General features: G+C 39.2%; 1 protein-coding gene across 7 annotated transcripts in view; it reads left to right on the top strand.

The window, feature by feature from the left end:
* Nucleotides 1–13,185, top strand: part of ANK3 (ankyrin 3) — a 2,432,060-nt gene that overhangs the window by 876,471 nt on the left and 1,542,404 nt on the right. The window lies entirely within an intron of this gene.

The following is a 13,185-nucleotide window of genomic DNA, read 5'->3' as shown; positions in this document are numbered from 1 at the left end:
AAATTCCAAAAAACAAGAACTGCAGCAGTCCAAGGGATAGATCAAACAAGCTTCACCAATAGTAAATTAAATGAATTTGTTGAAGCGCTTTTCATCAGCACTGTGTGCAAACTTCTTCAGATACGTAATTAAAATTTACCACACCTATATAAGTAAATTCAGGTTGGTATAATTAACCAATCTAATGAGACAATCTAGTAAAACAGACTACTCCACCTTCTTAAAGACATATGAAAGTCATTACAAAAACGATGACATAAAAATTCAATAATTAAAAATTCTCTGTGTTGTATAGACTCAATATAATTCATCTGTCAAAAACAGTCTTTATAAACACTGTAATACATAAAATAAATTAAATAAACTTATATATAACTAACAATATTTAATATAAAACCAATATTAATAATGATACTACTACTATGAGGCTCACATCAGCTTCATCTCTTTAGACTACTTATCATTTAAGCCTGGGAAATTATAAGCATTTATTCTGATCTGCCATTTAAGCTCTAATTCTTCTAACAATAATGGTAAGGGGGCCCCTCTTTTGTCATGATGAATTTGATCTATTACTAAGAATTTAAAACTGTGCTCGATGTAATTGGAAATATGCTTAGCGAGTGCATTGTCCTGCTTTTTCTTCCTGATAGCGTATTGATGTTCATAAATTCTTTCACGGAGTTTCCGCTCCATTTTCCCTACATAAAAAGCAGGACATCTTTGGCACACAGCCAAATAAACAACCATTTTAGAGTTACAGTTAGATCTACATCTTAACTTGTATTCTATGTTCTGCACCGCAAACCTATTGGTCTCTGCTATGTGCCTACATTGATTACAATTTAGACATTTATACATCCCCACTGTTTTCGAGTGGGTAACGCAAGATTGTTCTAGGAGTGATTTCAAGTTTTTACCCTTTCTAAATGTTACATTGGGGTAATCACCCATCTTGGTGCAAATAGTGGGGTTACTTATAAATAAACCCCAATTCTTATGGATAATGTCTAAGCAATTGTAACTATGCATGTTGTATGTTAAAATAAGCCTTGGTCCTGGGTTTCTTGGTGTACTTAAAGTACATACCCCTTTGGCCGGCATTGTAACGTCTATATTAATTGCCTGTTCAAACAGTATAGGTTTAATACCCAATATAGGTTTGTATGTACCATTCAACCTTTTATTCTTTACTTCACTAATTAAATTGTCGAGTAAGGTTGTAGGGTATCCTCTGTGAACAAACATACTCTTCAGTAATTTGCACTCCTCGTGAAAGTCTTCTTCCTGACTCACAATGCGTGCCGCACTAACTGTCCCTTGATCACTGACCGTTTCTGATAGTTAGGGTGACAGCTTGTGAAGTGTAAAAAGGAATTAGAGTATTTTTCCTATGAATACAGGCAACAAAACTGTTCACTTCACTATTCTTAGACAACCAGATGTCAAGATAGGCTATTGCTTCATTACTATATGTAGAAGTAAATCGTAGAAATTGAGTAGAAGCATTGAATTGATCTAACACCATGTTACTAATCATGGCATCACCTTTAAGTAAAATAAAGATATTGTCCAAGTAACGTGTGTAAAACACTATGTGCTTCATAAGAATGGAATTTTTAAAAACATGCTCAGTTTCCCAATGCGCCATTCCCAAATTAGCTATGCTGGCCCCACAAGGGGAGCCCATGGCGACACCGACTTTTTGTATATAGAAGTTGTCGCCAAGCATAAAAAAAGTTATTATAAAGAATTAGTTCAAGTAACTCTGCGACTAAGGATATTTTTCTATCCATGGCACCATTTTTCTTCAACACTAAGCTCACCCATTCAATTCTGATGTCATGGGGTATGCATGTATACAAATCCTTCACATCTACTTTGAGAAAATTGTTACTGATATCAAACTCTAACTTGTCTATCTTCTCAAGGAAAAATCATGAGTCTTTACAAATTTGATGTTCGTGTGACAGATATTTTTGCAATATAGTCAACAACTTTAGCACAATGATAGATGGGGGAACCACGTCCATCCACCAAAGGTGTCATAGGGGGACTAGCCACATCCTTATGGATCTTTGGTATACCAAACAAATAAGGGAACCTAGGATGTGTAGTGGTCATGTAATTAAAAATATTTTGTTCCAGTCTACCTTCAATAAACATGTCCTCTATGCTGTTCTTAATAATAGTGTATGCCCTATTCACTTCTGATCGTGAACTGTTTTTGATAGATGAATTATTATATTGAGTCTATACAACACACAGAGAATTTTTAATTATTGAATTTTTATGTCATTATTTTTGTCTAACTGGTTGAACAGAAAGTTAAACAATGACTTTCATATGTCTTTAAGAAGGTGGAGTAGTCTGTTTTACTAGATTGTCTCATTAGATTGGTTAATTATACCAACCTGAATTTACTTACATAGGTGTGGTAAATTTTAATTATGTATCTGAAGAAGTTTGCACACAGTGCAGATGAAAAGCGCTTCAATAAATTCATTTAATTTACTATTGGTGAAGCTTGTTTGATCTACCCCTTGGACTGCTGCAGTTCTTGTTTTTTTGGAATTTAAGTACTGGTTGTACACTATATGTGACAACAGTCTCCTGTATTCTCCATATGTCTGGCCTATGGGGTAGGGTTTCAAGACGGAAGCCTTTTCTTACACAGAAAAACATCCATGCCCAGCTAAAGTTGCAAAGCAATGCATCAAGTCTCCCAAAAACATGTGGGAAAAATGTGTTATGGTCTGATGAGACCAAGGTTGAACTTTTTGGCCACAATTCCAAAAGGTACGTTTGGTGCAAAAACAACACTTCGCATCACCAAAAGAACACCATCCCCACGGTGAAGCATGGTGATGTCAGTATCATGCTTTGGGGTTGCTTTTCTTCAGCTGGAACTAGGGCTTTAGTCAAGGTGGAGAGAATTCTGAACATTTCTAAATACCAGTCACTTTTGGCCCCAAACCTTCAGGCATCTGCTAGAAAGCCGAAGATGAAGAGGAATTTCCCCTTTCAACACGATAATGACTCCAAGCTTACATCCAAATCAACAAAAGAATGACTTCACCAGAAGAAAATTAAACTTTTGGAATGGCTCTGCCAGAGCCCAGACCTAAATTCAATAGAAAATCTGTGGGATGACCTGAAAAGGTCTTTGCACAAGAGATGCCCTTGCAATCTGACAGATTTTGAGCACTTTTGCAAAGAAGAGTGGGCAAATATTGCCAAGTCAAGATGTGCCATGCTGATAGACTCCTACCCGAGAAGACTGAATGCTGTAATTAAATCAAAAGGTGCTTCAACAAAGTATTAGTTTAAGGGTGTGCAATACTTATACAACCAATTTAGTGTACGTTTTTTATTTTTTTATATTTTTTCCCCTAACAGATTTGCTTGTTTTTCAATTGAATTGTACATGTTATAGGTCACATTAAAAGTGAGAAAAGTTTTGAAATGATTTATTGTGGTCTCATTTTTTATATCACAAAAATCTGGCATTTTAACAGGGGTGTGTACACTTTTTATGTCCACCGTAGGACTAATCTTACATGTTCTAAAAAGCAGGACACAATTCAACTCAGAGCAGGTGGTATAGATTACTAATTATAAGGAGAGCTGTGATAATGTTTTGGTATAGATGAAGGGGTTAAGGCTTTTAATTTTCTTGCTAAAATTAGTTGGACCTTTCCAGAGGAGCAGTGTACTTGAATCTGTACATACCAAAGGAGTAGTATATTAAATAATGCATCTGATGAGAAAAGAGTCCAGTTATAAGATAACATCTTTGGATCTTGAAGGTATTGGCTTGGAAATTACCTGGGCAGAGGGAAGGATTTCTTGACTATGGTAGAAGCATAGTGACTGAATGAGAGATAGTTGTCCAAATAATTATCTGAGTCACTTATGACCATATCTATCTGAACAGGAGTACCATTTATAACATGTGAAAAATGGGGCTGCCACCCTATAAAAAGTATACAAAAAGCATGTACATAAATAAATTCATGCAAAGGTGTCTTGTGTTTTCCATACTAATTTATTGTACTAATTTTAGATGAGCAAATGTTTCTTATCAAGTTTTTAACAAGTGTTGATTTAAACATTATGTGTTTATTTATATCACAGGATTTTATTATGTAAGCATGTAATCTGCATGCATATTTAAATGGTTGTGAAGATGTAATTGTTTATTCTGATGATGTCATAGTCTGTACAGGATGAACACATTTAATAAAGATGTGTTCCATGGCTTGACTCAGTATTGTAAGTGCTTCATTTGAAAGGACTTTGGAGTGAATTTTACTTTAGCTCTTTATGAAAATATAAAAAACAAAAGTTGGAATGTGTTGCTCCACAAATTTAATAAAACAGTAAATTATAGCAGTCTATCCTGTCGGGTCTAATGCTGTAAAAGCTAAAAGAAATTGTGACGGTTTGCACATGATCGTATGTCATTGTTCAGAGCAATTCACCGATGTCAGAATGTAAAATGACTCCCAAATAAAACCCCAAAAATGAGAATAAACATCATGCAAACATCATATGTCATTGTTCAGAGTTGTTCACCGATGTCAGAATGTAAAATGACTCCCAAATAAAACCCCAAAAATAAGAATAAACATCATGCAAACATCATATGTCATTGTTCAGAGCAGTTCACCGATGTCAGAATGTAAAATGACTCCCAAATAAAACCCCAAAAATTAGACAAAACATCATGCAAACATCATACATTAACGGTTTATCTTCTTTGTAGTTGCATGCAACATTTTTGCTTATTTTTGGGAGTACTTCTGCTTGATGAAAGATCAGCCTCACCTTTTTCTGTGCTTGTGTGCTGTTAATTGAGTTCATTAGATTGCATTGCTTTGCTTGCCCACAAACCCTGAGGTTATTCAAAAGTCCTGTGCTGCACATAACACAGAACACAGACTTGCTGTAACAGAGTATATGTAGTTAGACATCTTGTACAGAGAAGAAAGATCTAGAAATAATTGTTAGGTGCTGATGCATCTCTCTCTCAACTCTTCAGTTTAGGGGTTTGTTTGCCTGTGTCCAGATGTGCCAAACTGTTATCATTACTGTTCTGTGATGTGGAGAGCCCTAGGGCTAGCATAGACAGTTGCTTAAAGTAGTAATATATGCCAAACCACTCAACTTGGTGATTTTAGAAAAAGCAGCTAATTATCTAACTAGCAGGTGGTATCATGTCCTGAATGTACTGACAAGGTTGAAAAGGACATACCAAAAACAAAAATATCTTATTTGTTGTTTGCCTAGAATACATATAAAACAGGTTTCAGAAAGCAAACTTAAACCTGATACAGAATAACCAGGAAAGCAATAAGCTGTACATGACAGAACGAACAGGGTGTGGAAAGTCATTTGGAGTATTTTTTTGCATGAATATACATTCAGTTTTTTATGTGCAACTTTTGCAACCATTTTGTTTAGCATCTGATCTGAATTCACAAGTGTGGACAACAAACTCTGTGTGTGCTTGGGTTTTTGTATAGATTTTAAACGAAAACTGCTTGCACCCACCACTTAGAATATATTTCTCTTCCTCAGACTTAGGAAATTCTGGTATTTGTAATTACACCACCATCCTTTATCCTTCATTTCAGGTGCTCAAAATATTGGCAATGAAGAAATTTATAAAACAAGACAGGTTACAGCCTCCTTACCCTTTTTACCTCAGAAATACACTTGCATGCAAAACAAGTTTGTAGGTTTGGTTGGCATGAAATTTACTGAGTAACCTTGTATGCTTCTGTATAGTTTGAAAAATGTATAGTAAAAGATTGGCTTTAAAATAAAGAATGACTTTTGCACAGGTGGAAAGTATCTGGTGTCCTGCTTGTAAAAATTAGAAAACATATTTGCAAGAGAAAAAATTCTGACAGTAAGAGCATTTTTTCCCCTAACAGCCTCCTTACCCTTTTTACCTCAGAAATACACTTGCATGCAAAACAAGTTTGTAGGTTTGGTATTGATATTAAAGATAACAGAATACCAGTAGTTGTTTTTGTTAGCCACCTCCATTACTAAAGCAAAAATGAAAAAAGAATCACCACAGTAATCTGTATCGATTTGCTGCTGCCATTCATAGACACACACCCTCCCATTGCTATAATGGCCACACTAACAAATTTCAGTTTCACCTCCCACTGTATCACACACGCATACACATACACACACACACACACCAATTACTGTAATCAGAATAATGTGTGTGTTTCAATTTGCCCCACTCTAGTCATATAAAATAACCATGGTAATGTGTTCCACTATGCTTCTGTAATTCATAGCTGTTCCTCCATCCTTGTCACTTTAATGGCAACAATACCATTTAAATATACTGCTATCATACTGAATCACATCCCCATACCATTAGCTGTAATTATAACAAAAAAGAAAAAAAAGTATTGCTGCTGTTGCAGTTTACCAGTACACTCAGACATAAAGGAGACTAGTGTCCTGACAGTAAAAATAAATATATGAAATTGAAAAACAATTTTGAAGGTATTCACTGCATTTAATGATAGCTTTGTGACTTTGAAGAAAGGGGAAGAAACAATGGCCACAGTAATGTATTTCGGTTTGCTGCTTTCATTCATAGCCACACTTTCTCACTTTGCTAACTATATTGCACATATGTATTTCAGTTTGCTGTTATTCATATCCATATACCCATACCTCAGTCACTTTCATTGTTTAAAAAATGCTTACCTTACATGGTAATGAAAAACATACTGGCCATCCATTTCTTGTTACTATGTGAGAGGGATTGGATAAATGGGGCTTGCATTCATTCTTTCCTTCATTCATTTTCTGATTTCAGGCCAGGGAAACAGTTGCAAAGTGCTTTCTGAGGGTGGGCAGGGCAACTTGTCGACATCAGCTCCTTGCAGAAATGAGGAGTGGATTGACTCAGTCTGCTCATCGTATGATGTTCTTCGTGTTTCACTGTTGCAGTCATTACATTTGGGTAATCTGCTGGCAGGTTGCCCTCAGTCGGCCTGAATAACAAAGTCTTGGGTCCTGCGTCGGATGATGTTTCCTCTTCCATTACGTCAGGTCATCAGGGGTATAAAACATACAGCCGACGTAATTTTATTCAATCTTTCTTGTCGAGTGGTGCCCAAAGCAGAAGCAGTTCACAAGTGCCGGTCGGCCGACTCCTGAAATTTTCATATTCGAGTTTCAGAACTGAAGTCTTCAAACTAAAGCTAAGTACCCCGTTGGGGAAACTTTTTCTTGCTCCTTACCAATGTCAGTAAAAGTTAATAATTGCATTACTTGTGGTAAGCAAATACCTCATAAGGATTTTCATTTGATACTGTATTCCTTGCCTAGGCCCTGATCACAACGTGCCTTGCTGTCAGTTTTGTGCTAGATTTAACCAACGCACTATTAAGAGTCGGTATATTTTTGCTTCTAAATATTTTGGTTCAAGATTTAATTATCCTGAAATGTCTTCGGTTAGCAATCCGACTACCGGAGTTCATAAAAAATGCAAAGAAAAAGACAGAGACAGACCGTCGAGGTCCAAAACTGACGACAAAGCTTCTCCTAAGCCAGTTGCCCATTTGCCGGTTCTCAGTGAGGCGCTTTCGCAGCCCCTGATACCCGCTAATTTTGAGTCGCAGGCCTCTACCAAGACCCATTCTGAGTCCGGTATGCCGCGAGATTCTCAGAGTATTGAACGCGCGGATGTCTCTCCCTCGGATGGGTCCGGAGCCGCTGAGCAGGCACCGGCTTCTGAGGGTGTTTTCAGGCCTCAATATTTTGATATTAAACCGACGCCAGCAACAAAAACAAGGTCAAAAACAATTTCTATGTCTAAAAAAACGATGCATGAGCCACATGCTCAGGCCCCTATGCCTAAAAAACAGATGATCAAAATGGCTGAGGATTTAACTACCTTGATCAGGGGTTCCCAACCCCCCCCCCCCCCCGCTAAGAGGCCTAGGCAAGGCACTGATTATGAATCTTCAAATCAGTTTTCCATTTCATCTGATTCCTCTTCTGATCAGGAATTTTTTATTCCACCATATGAGGATTCTGATGCAGAGGAATCCATCCCATCTGCATCTCCTCCTGAGGATTACTGTTTTGGAGAGACTTTGCATACTTTAAGGGAACATTTTTACTGGGAGAGTCAGGACTTCTCTTAGTCAGAAAAGAGGCTTAGGGATTTCCTTCTTCCTCAGCATAGGCCTTTGGCAATACCTCCTGTATTAGACATTGTTTATGATTTGTTCTCAGAATCTAGCATGGCTCCTGATTCCCTGCCTCTGGCTCCTAGTAAGCCAGACAGATATTACAGGGTTTTTGACTCCCAGAAATTTCTTTTCAAAAATCCTGCTGCTGATCCTGAGACTATTTCTCAGGGTCCCAAGGGTGTAAAGTCCTCTACACCCTACCCCTTCTGATAGAGATTCCAGGGCATTGGATAGATGGGGTAAGAAGGATTATACGTCTGCAACCTTGGCAATCAGGGCTTTAAACTGCCAGTTTCATATGCTTAAATATCAACAGCATGTTATGGGCTTAATGAAACAGAAAATTATGTTGATTTCTGATTGTGTGGAAAATAAAGAGTTACAGGAATTATTGCATTCAGCAGAACAGGTTGGATAGCATACTTTGCAATGTGGTTTTGATTCCTTGGAGGCCTCTTGTAGGGCCGCTGTTACTGGATCTGTGATTAGAAGGCATGCATGGCTTAAGGAGCAAAATCTGCCTGATCATGTTAAAGCTAAATTGTTGGATGCCCCTTTGCAGCATGATACTCTGGTAATAAGGCAGAAGAGGTTTTAAAGAAAATGGAAGACAAAGCTAAATCTATGCAAACTGTAAAAGATTTCTTGCAAGTGCAGCCACCCAGGTTCAGTAGGCACTGGCCTACTAAAAATTGGTCCTTTCCTGTGTCCAACAGAGTCACTCAGGGCAAATCCAGGTGCTCAAAAGGCTCCAGATTCCAATCACAGGGTTCTTACAGGTCAAAGCAATGGGGTGCCTCCACCTCCAAAGCACAACCCTACAGTAAGCAGTCTCAATGACTTTCCTCTACCATCACCAGGCACTTATCTTTTGGCAGCCCCCTTGGGGGGAAAACTAGCACTTCATGCTCAAAGTTGGCAGTTAATTACCCAGGACAAGTGGGTATTAAACATAGTATCCCAGGGGTACAGATTTCATTTCCATACTTTGCCAATTTCAAACGGATGGCCGGATCTGCCCCAAAACCAGTGGCAGAGGCCCAGAAACAAGTCATGTCCCTCATGGATATGGGGGTTATTCAACCGGTACCAGAAAAGGAAAAAGGGCAAGGTTTTTATTCAAGACTTTTCCTGGTACCCAGAAAAGACAATTCATGGCATCCAGTACTGGACTTATCGATTCTGAACATGTTCCTGGACATTCCAAAATTCAAAATGCTGACTTTACAACAGCTACTGCCTGTGCTAGGCAGGAATGCTTGGTTAGTAACTCTAGACTTAAAAGAGGCATACCTGCATATCCCAATAAGGGAATCGTGCAGAAGATACCTCCACTTCAAGGCAGGTTTTTTGCATTACCAATTCTCTGCACTGCCCTTTGGCTTATCTACTGCGCCCAGGGTCTTTACAAAGTGCCTGGCACCAGTAATTGCATTTTGCAGACAAAGAAGCATACAAATTTATCCTTTTCTGGACGACTGTCTCATTCAAGCAGAGGACAAGGACACTCTTCTTCAACATCTGGCATTTGTAAAAAGGCTTCTAGCATGCCTAGGGTACACCATAAATGAAAAGAAATCACAACTGGTACCATCTCAAATAATTACATTCCTGGGTGCAAGCTTGAATACAACTGCCCAGATGGCTTACCTAACGTCAGACAAACAAAGGCAACTGACAACATACTTCAAACAAATTGCAACAAAAACCCAGTTATCTGCAAGACAAATTCTGCAGGCTTTGGGGTTCATGGCATCCTGCATTCTATTAATTCCATATGCGAGACTGCGTATGAGGAAGCTTCAATGGTACCTAAAAAGTTTATGGAGTCAACATTGTCACAGCCTGGAAACAATGATTCCTCTCGTTCCCTGCCTACAACAGGAGTTTCTTTGGTGGGAAGAGACATGTCACCAAAACAAGGGACTGTCATTCACTCTACCCCCTGCCACCCAAACCTTAACTACAGACACATCAGACTATGCTTGGGGGGCCCACCTGGTAGGGAGATGCATTCAGGGCAAATGGAGCCCAAACCAAATGCATCTGCATATCAACCAGAAAGAGATGCTAGCTGTTCAGAATGTTCTGACAGCCTTCAAGGACTTACTTCATCCAGGACAACTACTGACAGAGACGGACAACACCACAGTTATGTGGTACATAAACAAGCAGGGGGGTACACATTCCTACCCACTTTGCAGACTAGCCATGGCTTTGTGGAACACAGCCTTGACTTACCAAATACATCTTCAAGCTCAATTCCTGCCAGGAAAGCAAAATACTCTGGCAGACCACCTAAGCAGAAATCTTATGGACCCACACAAATGGAAACTGGATCCACAAATCTTCAGCATGTTAACTCAGAAATGGGGGAGCCCAGACATAGATCTATTTGCCTCTCCCCAAAATTATCAGTTGGACAAATTCTGCACAAGAACTCATCACAAAAAAAGCATGGAAAGTGAATGCTCTATCCTTCAGCTGGAAAAACCTGTCAGTCTATGCCTTTCCCCCTCTGCCTCTACTCTCCAAGGTCTTACTAAAAGTCAGACAGGAAAAACCAAAACTGATCCTAATTGCTCCGGACTGGCCCCGCCAGCACTGGTACCCACTTCTAAGGAATATGTCTCACCTTCCTCCATGGTACTTGCCTCAAATACCTCATCTACTGTCTCAGCAGAACTATCAAATACTGCACACTCAGCTGCAAACTCTGAATCTTGCAGCATGGCTGATCTACTAATTATTCAAACAACACCTCTCAGTAAATCTGTGATGGATGTCATTTTGGAAGCCAGAAGGCCTAGTACTAGAAAATCTTATGCTGATAAATGGAAGAGATTCTCTGCTTGGAACCAAGCACAAGGAATAGACACAGCAAAGCCCAATATTCCTCAGATTTTACAATATTTGACTGAGATGCTTGACAAGGGCCTATCTTTTTCTTCAATAAAAATCCATGCCTCTGCTATCTCGGCTCATTACAACACAGAGCCTCCCCTCTTTTCTCATCCTCTGCTTAGAGGGGCCAAAAATTTAAGGCCTCCCAGAAGAGCACCAACTCCTGCAAGGGACCTCCATTTTGTGCTGGAAAAACTAACCCTGCCTCCTTTTGAACCAGCAGCTACTCCAGATATAAAATTTCTATCTTGGAAAACAGCTTTTCTTTTGGCAGTCACTTCAGCAAGAAGGGTTTCAGAACTACAGGCTCTCATGGCAGTGGAGCCTTTTATTATATTTTACCCGGACAGGGTGTCCCTCTGGACCAATCCTTCTTTTATGCCTAAGGTGGTATCCAGTGTGGCTCTTAACCAGACCATTCACCTGCCAGCATTTTACCCAAATCTGCAGAACAAGGGGGAGCGGATTTTGCATTCATTGGATGTACACAGACAACTAAGATTCTACCTAAATAGGACCAAATCTCTAAGAAAGTCTGAGCAACAACTGGTAGCATTTGCTGCAGGGTCAGAAGGGAAGGCTATATCAAAGCAGACTATTTCTAAATGGATAAGGCACTGCATTCGTTTCTGCTATTTGCACCATGGTAAACCTGTGCCCAAGGGGATCAGTTCACATTCCACCAGGGCTGCCTCTACTTCAGCAGCTTTTCTCAGAGGGATCCCAGCCAAAGACATTCTAGAAGCTGCTACTTGGAGCTCTGTTCATACCTTCACAAAGCATTATCATTTACCTCTCTTCTCCAAATCCAGGGCAGGCTTTGCCCCTGCAGTCCTGCAGGGCCTTATAGCTGCTCCTAATGCTGTTTAGTTCCATCCTCCCATCCATAGCTTTGGGATTCTACCCAAATGTAATGACTGCAACAGTGAAACACAAAGAACATAGTACAGTTGTGTACACTTACCATAAATGTAGATGTTCAAGTGTATTCACTGTTGCAGTCTGGGTTACCCACCCGCCATCCCCCTTTCTATACCTTTTCTTTCCTTCACTATACTCAAAAGCCATTGTGGTGTATTTGCTTTTAGTTGAAGGTAAGGTTTATGTTTCTAAAAGTGCATTTATATATTTACTGTTTATTTATATATATATATATATATATATATATATATATATATATATATTTGCTCCCCATTTGGGGGGCACCTGACATCTGGGGGCAAGAAAAACTGAATAAAATGGTGTCAGCTGCATGTTTATACCCCTGACGACCTGACGTCATGGAAGAGGAGATAGCAACCAACGCAGGATCCAAGACTTTGTTATTCAGGCTGACTGAGGGCAACCTGCCAGCAGATTACCCAAATGTAATGACTGCAACAGTGAATACACTCGAACATCTACATTTATGGTAAGTGTACACAACTGTACTTTTCACCTGCAGGGTAGCTGAGGCATGGAAAAGGTAAGCAAATAACCTGCAACAGTATGATGAGGTCCTAGGATGCCATAATCTCCTTAACAGTTCCAACTATTATTGGAGTAAGTCCAGGGGAGGAGAGGAAGAGTAGGTAGACCCAGAGGTAAAGGAGAAGCACAGGAGTTCTTGGATGGTCAGAAATCGGAGTAAAAAAAGTGAACAAAAAATGTATCAGTGCTGCTCTGTATAAAGTGAAAAAACAATCAAAGAATGAAAGAAATCCTTAGTGTACTGAAATCCAGACATCAGCAGCTTTAACAAGGTCTGCGCATGTAATGGCTCACAAGTCACACAATCTCCCTCAGCTTATCCATAATATAGTATTATGCACATGCTGTGTTGTTTTAAAGGCCAGTCTCCACAAGACTTGCTGCTGTTGCAGCTTACTCCACTGTAAAGCAAATCTGGGCAGGCTTTCACCAGAGTAAGTCACTTACACCAAGAGCAAGTCTTTTGGAATCAGACCAGTTTCTCTTATCAAGAAAAAAAAACAAAGGACATTTTTTAACTTACAGGCATTTTTCCTGAAGATAATTTCTAGCTATTTGTTTATTTCTTAAA

This window comes from Protopterus annectens, chromosome 14.part0, assembly GCF_019279795.1.
Source record: "Protopterus annectens isolate FY-2018-M chromosome 14.part0, PAN1.0, whole genome shotgun sequence".
Classification (NCBI taxonomy): Eukaryota; Metazoa; Chordata; order Ceratodontiformes; family Protopteridae; genus Protopterus; species Protopterus annectens.
This window is presented reverse-complemented; position numbering and strand designations above follow the sequence as displayed.